The sequence below is a fragment of the Sapajus apella genome, unplaced genomic scaffold (genome assembly GCF_009761245.1).
Source record: "Sapajus apella isolate SASKATOON/1434 unplaced genomic scaffold, GSC_monkey_1.0 scaffold6, whole genome shotgun sequence".
Lineage (NCBI taxonomy): Eukaryota > Metazoa > Chordata > Mammalia > Primates > Cebidae > Sapajus > Sapajus apella.
Window position 1 is genome coordinate 19,726,711 of NW_022436946.1, and position 12,221 is coordinate 19,738,931.

A 12,221-nucleotide genomic window follows, 5' to 3' on the forward strand; every position below is an offset into this window, starting at 1 on the left:
AAACCATCATTCTCAGCAAACTAACACAAGAACAGAAAACCAAACACCACCCGTTCTCATTCATAAATGGTAGTTGAACAATGAGAACACATGGACACAGGGAGGGGAACGTCACAGGGCCTGTCCAGGGTGGGGGGTTAGGAGAGGGAGAGCATTAGGAGAAATAGCTAGTGTAGATGATGGGGTGATGGATGCAACAGACCACCATGGCACATATATAACTATGTAGCAAACCTATATGTTCTGCACATGTACCCCCGAACTTAAAGTATAATTAAAAAAAAAAGAAAGATGTTCATTCCTAGTATTATGAAACACTGTCTGGCTGATACGGTGTTTTATATTTTTTAAAGAAGAGAAATTCATTAAAAAATAAGATTATGCTATGGTTTACAAAGTCTCTAAAGTGAGTTTTAAAGAGATTAACTTTAATAAATTGTAAATGTGATTGCAAGATATTAAAATTAATAACCCAATTCTTAGCTAAAATTAATTGAAAATTATGCTTAATGCACAGGTTGCTTAGCAATTACATTTTTGTGTTTTCACATTAATTTTCCAAAAAGCTCTTGCTCAGTTTATGCATGATAGACAAAAACAGCTCATTATGATTCCAAATTTTTCTGGGGTTTGTAACCAACATCTTGTTAAAAAAACAAACAAAAAAAGGCTTTCAATCTCTAGTTCTTAACTGTTCTATTTTATTTGATATATATTTATTAGACACAGGGTCTTTTGAGAATCTGGTAAAAGCTATGGCCCCTCATCCCAGAAAAAGACTGATGTAATCATATTCACAATTTTTCATGTTCATAGAGGGTTTCCTGACAACCTGATAGCTATCCTTCTGTGGACCATACAACTAACTGTAAACCCAAAGTTAAGTACTGTCCCAAAACCAGGCAAATAATTATGGTAAAGTCAGGAGATGTGTCAGTGTTTTGGATATAGGAACTCTTTATTTCCTTATCAAGTTTAATCCATTGGTGGAATAAAAAAATTTTATGGATGTTTTAAATGTATAGAGCTAAATTTACAAAGGTGTTTGGGAGTGGAAAACACATGATTATATATTTTAATATTTTTGGCAGTTACCAGGATCACAGAAAATGGAGAATACATAGTGAAATGTCATCCTTTAGCCATTTATTTCCTAAAAGCTCCCAAAAGATCATGTTTCCATATGTTTAACAATCTGCTACAATAACAACAAGCCTCCCACTCACAAGTGCTGCCATCAGCCCCGCCCTCATTATACCAATTCCAGGATGTCATCCACGTCCTCACATACTGACAGATGAAAGGCACTCCTCATTGTCAAAGTTCTCACTGCAAACACACCCCTGCTTGTGCCTTGAACTTTACCAAGAATATTTTCATTCACCTTTATATAATTTAAATATTGTTAAAGTTTTAAGCTGGAGTGGGCTTCAACTAACCAGAGATGGCTTCATTTAACTTTGAGGCAAGTGAAGAATGATTTTATCCCACTTCTTATTCAATAAATCTGCTCAGCTGGTGAAAGAAAACAACAAAATAACTAAAATCTGAGTTACAAAACAAGAACTAGGCATTACTATGCATCTTTATTCTAAAAAGTCATTTAAGTTTGATCATTTTGCATTGTACATGGGATAGTCTAAATCATCATTCAGCTGAAGGATTCTGATGTGGTGTCATATGTTAAAGTAAGATAGAATGATAGACCATATTGGTTATTATCACTAATTTATTTCCTTCCTTCCCTCCCTAACTCCCTTCCTCCTTCCCTCCTTCCCTCTTTCCTTCCTTCCTTCCTTCTTTCCTTCAACCCTCCTTCCTTCCTTCCCTTCTTCCTTCCTTCCTCCCTCCCTCCCTCCCTCCCTCCCTATGTCTTTCTTTCACAGCAAGCTCAAACAATACACAAACAATAACACTGAGATTTGTGGAATCCCACATCAATAAGGCTTAATTATTAAAGGTACCTAAAACTTCATGAGTTCTAAATGTACTGGAACCCTTGTAATACTTCTGGCATCATTTTTTGCATCCAGACAAATTTCACTGAAGGATGACACACCCTGAGAGGCCTGACTACATCACAGAAATCAAATATCATCAAACGAATAAATAAACAGAAAGGTTCAAGAAAAGACTGAAGCACGTAACCTTCACATTCATCATAAAGGATACCAGATGACTGGTCATGATAGCATGAAATTTCATGCTAAGCTGTTTGTGAAGAAAGTCTCAAAAGGATATAAACATAAATATAATCAGAATATCCAATTGGATCAGACCGAGTATTTTCTTCATTTTAGCATTTCCAAGGAATTTTTGTAGAATTAAAAGATGAAATTGTGAGAATCTATTTTCATTTTACTTTAACCCTTCTAATTTTTACTTAATTGATTAGTATTTGTGGTAATAAGAATAATGGCTCCTCAAAGATGTCCATACCCCAATCCCCAGAAACTGTGAATATGTTATGCTGTATAGCAATGGGGAATTATAAATATAGATGGAATTAGGTTTGCTAATCAGCTGACAATGAGATGGGGAGATTATCTTGGATTATCCAAGTTTTCCCAATGTAATCATCAGGATCCTTATAAGCAAAAGAGGCAGGGAGGCAAGAGAATCACAGTCAAAGAGAAATTAGAAGATGCTATACTAGTGGATTTGAAGATTGAAAAGGCCACAGGCCAAAGAATAAGGGAAAAGGCAAGGAAACTGATTCTCCCCCAGTGCCTCGAGAAGGAACAAGGCCTGTGGATACCTTGATTTTAGCCCAACAAGACTCATTGTGGACTTTTGACTCCAGAAATATGAAATAAAGTTGCATTGCTTAAACCACTAATTATCTGGTCATTTGTTATGGCAGCAATAGAAAACTAACACAGTATTATTTAACACATATTGTGTAACTATCTGTGCATTATAGATTAGATGTAAGTCATGGTCCCTAACCTCAGTAAGATTAATGGAGATTATATCCTCTGCATATCATTGAGTGAGACCTCTGAGGGAATCTTTCACAATATTAAGAGTCCCATATTTGAGGGGGATATAGATGATTACATAAACAGAGAGAAATAGACTTGGAAATGAATGGAGAATATTCAAATTGGGAAGGCCATCATCTTTCATTGAATCAGGACATGTATCCTGATATCCACACTACTACTGATATTATTTCTTCTACACTCAACCACCGATTGTAGAAGGTAAGAGTGTGAATTAATGCTTGAGAGTCCTAGTTTCTGAAAGAGGAGTTTAGAAGGGAGAAAGAGAATGGAAAAAAAGCTTAACTGTGGGTTTAGTCCATTCACACTGCTATAAAGAACTGCGCTAGACTGGGTAACTTATAAAGAAAAGAGGTTTAATTGACTCAAAATTCTGCATGGCTTGGGAGGCCTCAGGAAATTTACAATTACAACAGAAGGAGAAGCAGTCACATCTTACATGGCGGCAGGGGAGAGAAGAGTGTGTGAAGAAAAAACTGTCAAACACTTATAAAACCATTAAGTCTCATGAGAACTCACTCACTATCCCAAGAAGAGCATGGGGGAAACTGCCCCTATGATCCAATCACGTCCTTCCAGGTCCCTCCCTTGACACGTAATACTTATGGAAATTACAATTTGAGACGCAATTCCGGTGGGGAAAGAGAGCCAGACCATATTATACTGTCCTTGGCCCCTCCAAAATCTCACAATCTTTTTACGTTTCAAAACCAATCATGCCTCCCCAACAGTCCCTTCAAAGTCTTAACTCATTCCAGCATTAACTCAAAAGTCCAAGTCCAAAATCTCATCTAAGACAAGGCAAGTCCCTTCCACCTAGGAGCCTATAAAATCAAAAGCAAGTTAGCTACTTCTAAGACACCATATGGGTATAGGTATTGGATAAATGATCCCTTCCAAATTGGAGAAATTTGTCAAAACAAAAGGGTTGTAGGCACCATATAAGTCTGGGGCAGTCATTAAATTTTAAAAGCTCTAAAATAATCTGCCTTGACCCCATGTCTTACATCCAGGGCACACTGATGCAAAGCATGGGCTCTCATAGCTTTTGGTAGCTGTACCCCTGTGGCTCTGTAGGATTCAGCAACTGAGGCTGCTGTCATGGGGTGGGATTGAGTGTCTGGGGCTTTTCCTGGTGCATGGTACAAGCTGTTGATGGATCTTTCACTCTGGGGTCTGGAGGATGATGGCTTTCTTCTCACAGCTTCACTAGGTGGTCCGCCAGCGGGGACTCTGTGTAAGGGCTCCAACCCCACATTTCCCTTCTGCACTGCCCTAGCAGAGTTTTACCATGAGGGCTATGCCCCTTGCAGCAGACTTCGGCCTGTATATCCAGACATTTCCATAAATCCTCTGAAATTTAGACAGAGGTTCCCAAATCTCAATTCTGAACTTCTGTGCATCCACAGGCCCAACAACACTTGGAAGTTGCGAAGGCTTGGGGCTTGCACTCTCCGAAGCAATGGCCCAAGCTGTATCTTGGCCCCTTTTAGCCCTGGCTGGAGCTAGAGCAACTGGAATGCAGGGCACAGGGTTCTGAGGCTACACGAAGCAGTGAGAGGTCTGGGCCCAGCCCATGAAACCATTTTTTTCCTCCTAGACCCCCAGGCCTGTGATGGGAGGGCCTGCTGTGAAGTTCTCCAACATGCTCTGGAGAAATTTTCCCTATTGTCTTGGTGATTAACATTTGATACCTTGTTACCAATGCAAATTTCTGTAGTGGACTTGAATTTCTTCCCAGAGAATGAGGTTTTCTTTTCTACCACATGGTCAAGCTGTAAATTTTCCAAACTTTTATGCTCTGCTTCTCTCTAAAACATAAATTCCAACTTAAAATCATCTCTCTCAAGTTCAAAGTTTCACAGATCTCTAGGGCAGGGGCAAAAAGCCACCGATCTCTTTGCTAAAGCACAGCCAGGGTACCCTTTGCTCCAGTTCCCAATAAGTTCCTCATCTCCATATGAGACCAGCTCAGCCTGGACTTGATTGTTCACATCACTATCAGCATTTTGGTCAAAACCATTTAATAAGTCTCTAAGAAGTTCCAAACTTCCCCACATAATCCTATCTTTTTTGGGGCCCTCCAAATTATTCCTACCTCTGTCTATTACCCAGTTCCAAAGTTTCTTCCACATCTTGGGGTGTCTTTATACCAAAGGAAAAGGGTACCACTCCCAGTACCAATTTACTGTATTAGTCCATTCTCACACTGCTATAAAGAACTGCCCAAGACTGGGTCATTTATAAAGAAAAGAGGTTTGTTGACTCATTTTATGACACATCTTATTGACTTACAGTTCTGCATGGCTCTGGAGGCCTCAGGAAACTTACAATCATGGTGGAAGGGGAATCAGGCACGTCCTAAGTGGGGGCAGAAGAGAGAAGAACGTCTGCATGAGGAACTGTCAAACATGTATAAAACCATCAGATCTCATGAGAACTCACTCACTATCACAAGAACGGCATGGGGAAACCACCCCCATGATCTAATCACCTCCTACCAGATCCCTCCCTCAACACATGGGGATTGTGAGGATTATAATTTGAGATGAGATTTGGGTGGGAACACAGAGCCAGACCATATCAAGGTGCCAAGCTGTACTCAGTACAAATGGCACTGCTGGTGATGGTAGAAATCAACATTGCCCAGTTTGCATTTGTGTCAGGCTGGTCTCACAATCTTTTCTGCTAGCATTAACATCTGATGGTCTAGTTAAGCCTTGGTTATAACTTATATTCAGGGCTTTATAGCTGAGGCATACATTTGCATGAGTATAAACAGTGATTCACATATAAAGTGGCCAGAAACTTATCTTCTACAAAGACCACCACAAGATTGTCTAACAAGGTGCAAATTCCACATCTTGAATGAAAGGGTTGAAAAAGAGTGAATTACACATTCATATTTTGACGTAAGTACAAAGAAATGGTATCCTACCCCTCAAAGGAAAGCAATTACCTTTCCCTCCTAGAATAGAGACCCAAAGAATCACCAACGAGCATTCTTCAGGCATTTAGCTACACTATATAAGCAGGAAGCACAATGGTGGCAGGCACTTCTCCATTACTCACGTGAACAGGTGAATTTTTAGGTGTCCCTCTTATAGGAAACACAAATATGAAAATGGAACAAAATATGGAAAAAAAATATGGAACCAGTTATCTAAAATGTTACTTCCACTCACCGAGGATATTCTCTACAGCTATGGTAAATTGCTTTCCTTTTTTTAGCATAAAACCTTCTCAGAGATAGTCCTATGCACTAGGTTTGAACTCTCCAAAGCAGTATTACATAATGTTTAGATGTAGATATATCAGAATTCAAATCCTGACTCTGCCGCTGTGTGACCCTAACAATCTAAACCCCATTTTCCTTAGCTGTAAAGCAGGGATACTAGAAAATATCTCATAAGTGTTTTTTGATCATTAAAGAGATAATTTATGTAACATGCTTAATATATTGTATTACTAAATGTTAGCTTTTATTTTAATAGCTGAAGCATAGTCATCTACTCACACAGAGTATGTGTCTGATAATGTTGGCCTACAAAACCCCAGCTTTGATCATGTTGATTGGGCAAATAAATGAATAATTAGTGTGTATCTGACTTGTTTATATCTACAGCATGTAATAAGTACATTGTCCTTCACTTAGCAGGACATAGGTGGTCCTCTATCATGAAGATTCATTAATGGAATTCTTTCCTGATTGGCAATTCAGTTGGGCTGATCCATCACATTCCTTGATGTGTTTGGTGACAAGTCACATACATTGGAGAGTTGGTGTTGGTTGGGATCAGAGCTATGCTACTCAGTCCTGGCACACTGTTTTCTGGTTTTGGAATGAACCTACTCACACAGGGAGAGAACCCACAACCTTGGCCTTATTTCCATTCACCCTGGAGCATGAAAAATCTGCTAATTGACTGCCTGCTGACCACTTGGCTCATCTTTGGGAATAGGAAAGCCAATTTTGAGAAAAATAGCATCTGGGAGCCTGACCCTTTGCTGCTCTCAGGTCTTGGCCCCATCCCCTGCAGCTCAGAGACAAAGGTGATTGATATTGCCAAGTGTTTTGCAATATAAATCTTTTAAATGAAAAGAGTTGATTGATAAATGATACGTTGTCCTTTTCACACTAAGCCTGCATGCTGGCTGTCTGCTGGTAACAGATTTGTCTACTGTAAATATAGCCTGGTTGTTCATATCTCCCTGCCTTTCTCAGATAACCACACTGATGGTGCAGCATACAGAGAGTTATACCAGAAGTTGGGGAACATGGGCATTCATTCTGGATCTGCCACACATTGTATATATAGCTTTGAGTGAGAGGGAAGAAACCAGCATTGTTGAATGTCTTCCAAATACAAGTCTCTAGATAAGATACTGCATATGCATGTAACCTCTTTAAATCTTCCCAATAACCTTGGAATGCAAGGATAATGATCCCCATTTTATATATGAAGAAGGTGAATCTCAGAGAGACTGTAAAACTTGCCCAAGATTACTGACCTTAACAAGTAGCAGAATCAAGAAGCTAACTTAGTTCTGCTCATTTTAAAGCCATTGCTGTTTCTAGCATACCATGTTGCCTCTGAAACTCAGTTGTCTCATCTGTAAAATGAAGGAGGTGAACTATATGGGCATACACTGTTTTCAGTAAAGGACTGCACAAGAGCAAAACCCAATGCCTGGAGGACCACAATCTTTTCTTTTTCTTTCTTTTCCTTAAAAGTTTTCTTTAATCATGTATCCATGCCTTATGTAGAAGTGTTGCAGGATCTTCCACTGAGATAATAATTTGTTTAAATGGGTTTCCCTCCTCTTTTCCCTTCCCATCACCAATTTTAAGCAATGAGCAGGGTTGTGCTCCTTTGCCTCAGAGACATTTATGGCAGGTTGGACAGCAGAAGCCACTTGAAATCAGAGAATTTTCTTAGTTTTTTTTTTTTTTTTTCAATCTAAGCTCTTGGATGTTATTATGATAAGCGTGCCAGGGGATGAGGAAGGAGAAAGCAGTGACTTTGAGGTCAACAGAGGGAGGAGGAAAGATTTCTCCAGAGAATAAAAAGAATGTTATTTCTGTGCAGGAACCTGAGCATAGCTCCTTGGCAGACCCGCAGGGAAGCTGCAGCCCCACTGAAGAGGCTGGCTGTCCTCTGAGTTCAAAGGAACTGGATCCCAAGCCCGGAGCTTGCAGCCTTAGGAAAGACTCCTGGGCCTCCATGTGGCATGAAAGCAGAGCACATAGGCTTGAAGCATGACTATAGATGACTGATGAGCTAGAGATGAAACTTTCTCCATCTGTCAGCATCATGAACATTTCCTTGATGTTTATGCAGCCTTAATGACTAAAACTGAATTTCTCCCCTGTTGGACAGTACAAGAGCTTATATCAGATTTCATATTGATTTAAAATAATAAACGAATGTGATATTTCCTTCCACCAGAATTTGTAACCTGAATCACACCTGCTCTACAGTATTGGATATGACTCAAACTTGAGTCAGGTGCCTGTGGAAGCTTTATTGAAACCTATCTTCGTTCTGTTTATAATCTCTCAAAAGGTCCCTTTTTCAAGGTTTAATTTTAAAGGAATTAAATATGAGCTACTCAAAATTCTATATTAAATTAGACTCAGCTTCCAGTAAAATTGCTAAATGATCCAAGTCTATTTAACAATATAATTGCTAGTAGTCAGTCATGAAGCAATCATTCAGAAAAGGGTTATGATGTGCTGAACCACTAGTTCATTCTTAAGTTACAATATACGTCTCATAATCTTAGTTACTTCTGAGGAGAAGGTAGAGCAATGAGATCAGGAAGGAGCGCAAAGGGACATGGGTGGTTGTGGTCAAGTTCAAAAGTCTAAATCCTAAATGAGTGATGTATCAGTCTTTGCTTTATTATATATAATTCACAACTTACACACACAATGATACTCTTTTGCAGATCTCAAATATGTAAAATATGTTTTCATGCTGAAAACCTCTAGCAAGAAAGACCTAGGTCATAATCGTTATACATATCCCTAGAAGATTTGCTTTACTATTCTGCCCAGAAGACTGATTTACATCTTCTCATCACTCCTCAAACTTGTCACACCCGTAACACACACACACACACACACACACAACTGTGGCCACATCTTGAACTTTATTGAGGAACTAAGCACAATGATTATGTTCTAATCACTAAATCGACCAAGTGGCTTGCATCTGACCTTTGCTTTTTCCCTTTTCTGCTACCATAGAAAACTTAAAGCAGTCCCTCCACAGGTGTTAATCCTATCCCCTCCAGTAGACAAAGATCTTTCTCCTGTACAAGCTTGCAGGTGCTGTAGTATCTCTCCTTCAATAAACAACCATAAACAGCCTCTCAGGACCTAGGGTCCCCTCAGCTAATTCTTTCTCCTTCACAGCAAAACTTCTTTCTAAAAATCTGAACATCCTAATAGCTTACATTTTCTCATCTAGTTTTCTCCTCAGCCTGCTTGGCTGCATATCTCCACTCAAACCACTGATGATGAGAGCACAAAAGTCCCCCCATTGTCAAATCCAACTGTTTCTGCTGGCTACTTTCATGAGCTGTCAGCATGTTATTCACTATAGTTGAGTGCGTCTTCTAAAACACTCCACTTCTGTGGTTTTCCAACCACCTCAACTGATCCCTTCTTCAGTCCCACTTCTGACACCTTCTGTGGTGAATCCTAACTACTGCCCAGGACATTTTCTCTGACTTTACCTCTAACCTCTCCTTTTTGCTCTAAACTCATATATACAGATGCTTTCTTGACATCTCCATCTGAATGTCTAATTTACCTCTCAAACTTAACATGTCTAAAACAGAACTCCTGCTTAGGGAAACCCTAATCTTATCCAATCTTTTCCTTTTCAATAAATAGTGCCACCTTCTACAGCCTCAATCACTCAAAACAAAAATTTAGTAACCACATTCCATTCATCTCATAACTTCCCTTTCATGTTCAAATTTTCAAGCCCTGGCAACTCTACTCCAAAGAATGCCACAAGCTTATTACCTCTGCTCTGGTTCTATCAACCATCCTAATTCAACCATCATTGTTATTTTGTCTTAGCTACTGCCATAGCCTCCTAACTAATCCATTACTTCCACGTTTACATTTTCACAAACTACCCTCAAAATGACAGAGATACTTTTAAGCAGAAATCAGAGCATGTCTTCCTGGCATGCTTAATCCCTAATCATTACAGGGCCTACTTCAGCTTGATGTCCAGGTATTGTGTCAAATATAACCTCTTAAGAGAATACATACTTCACCATGCTACGTAAAGTTGTAAACACACAGAAGCACATACACTTACACATATATATGTATTTTTTACCATTTGTAAAACTAGTTAGCATACTATGTTGGTACATACTAAAAGCTTATAAACTTCATGTATTTATTTTTATCCAGTCACTAATATGACTTCTCTAATCAACTCTAAGATTTTTCAGAAACAAGTTTTCTTGAATTTTCTATTTGACAATCTTATTTTCTGGATATAATGTTAATGTTGTCTTCTTCTTTGTATTGTCTTACTTGCCTTGTATTATTGCACTGGACAGAATATCCAAAGCAATGCTGAATCTCAGCGATCATAGTAAACAGCAGCCTTATGGTTCTGATTTTAATACAAGAAGCTCCAGTATAACATTAGCTATAGTGACTTCTTTGTTTGGGAACTCCATGCAAATTCCACTTTTTCTGCTTATATATCTAATACTCTAATATCTTTGATTTAGTTATAAATTTCTTTAATATTCAGTTGTGGCTTAAATTAATTTCTACTCCCTATTGCACCCATTTGTATTCTAAGGATATCCTACTCCTTAAAATGAGTTCTGCAGAGAGCTAAACTTGTCCATATTCTGTTCATTTTTTTTTTTTTTTGGTATCAATGTGCGCAGACAAATGTTTCTGGTAGCAAATGACCTGGAGATTTTATAAATGGTAGAGATTACAATGTTGGTATTTCAGAAGCTTCTTTTCGTAATTCTTCTAAGCTAGGTGAAGGGAGTAGGCAGCACCCAAACAGCCAATGCCCGCTCAGCTCATCAGAAGAAATACTCAAGCCACCTTTAATCTATCCTTTCCACCAGTGATTTTTGGTACCCCCATCTGCTGCTGCAAATTCCTAGCTTTTCAGTTCTTCTAGCTCAGGAGCATCAATTATGTAATTCTTCTTTAACTACACTTCCTCAGTAAGATATTAATATGTTCCTCAAATCCAATGGTCACATAATTTAATTTCCTCCCTTTTCCTATTCTAAACTAACCATCTCCAGCAGCCATATCCAGTTATATTTCTAAGTAAACCAGTTTTCAAAAACATAGCTAAATTTCACTGTATGCTTTGAAGTCCTGATATTTGTAACTTTAGATTATTAATGTAGACTAAAGCTTTGATAGAAATATAAACTCATATAGGCTATTTTTTTAAAGTTTATATCACAAAATACAGCCATTTTAACTGCATCCCAGGTCTCCTATATCAACAACCCAACATGTTTTTCCACCTTAATGGCATGCGCTCCATTACCTGTAAGTCCCCTTTGCTACCCACCTCAAATGTAGAAAATATCCTCTCATCTCCTGGGCCTGTTTAACTTTCAGGCAACTATCCTTACTTCATCATACATGAAATGTACTATGCTGCAATTATTCATCTCCCCCACACTTATCAGTGTCACTGAACCATCTTTTTTTTACTTTAAGTTCTGGGATACGTGTGCTGAATGTGCAGGTTTGGTACATAGATATACATGTGCCATGGCGGTTTGCTGTACCTATCAACCTGCCATCTAGATTTTGAGCCCTGCATACATTAGGTATTTTTCCTAGTGCTCTCCCTCCCCTTTGGTCTACACTTAGATCCCCTCCCTAACTTACTTGTGGCCATCTAAAGACAATTTCTTATATTCTATTTTCTCTCTGACACTCTCGACCTTGTCTTGGTAAATCTGCCATTTTTACTTTATACTCATAAACCTTACACTCACTTTCTTTCCACTTAGATTTCTCTACATTACATCTATATACTTTGGATCACAAATGATTTTCTATATATTATCCAGAGATTTCTTAAAGTTGATAATAGGTGAATGGAGAATTCTAGCAAACTGGGTCTATATTTGGATGACTAGAACTTTTCTAAGGTTCAAAATTTGTAATTGGCTAAACAGCCTTGG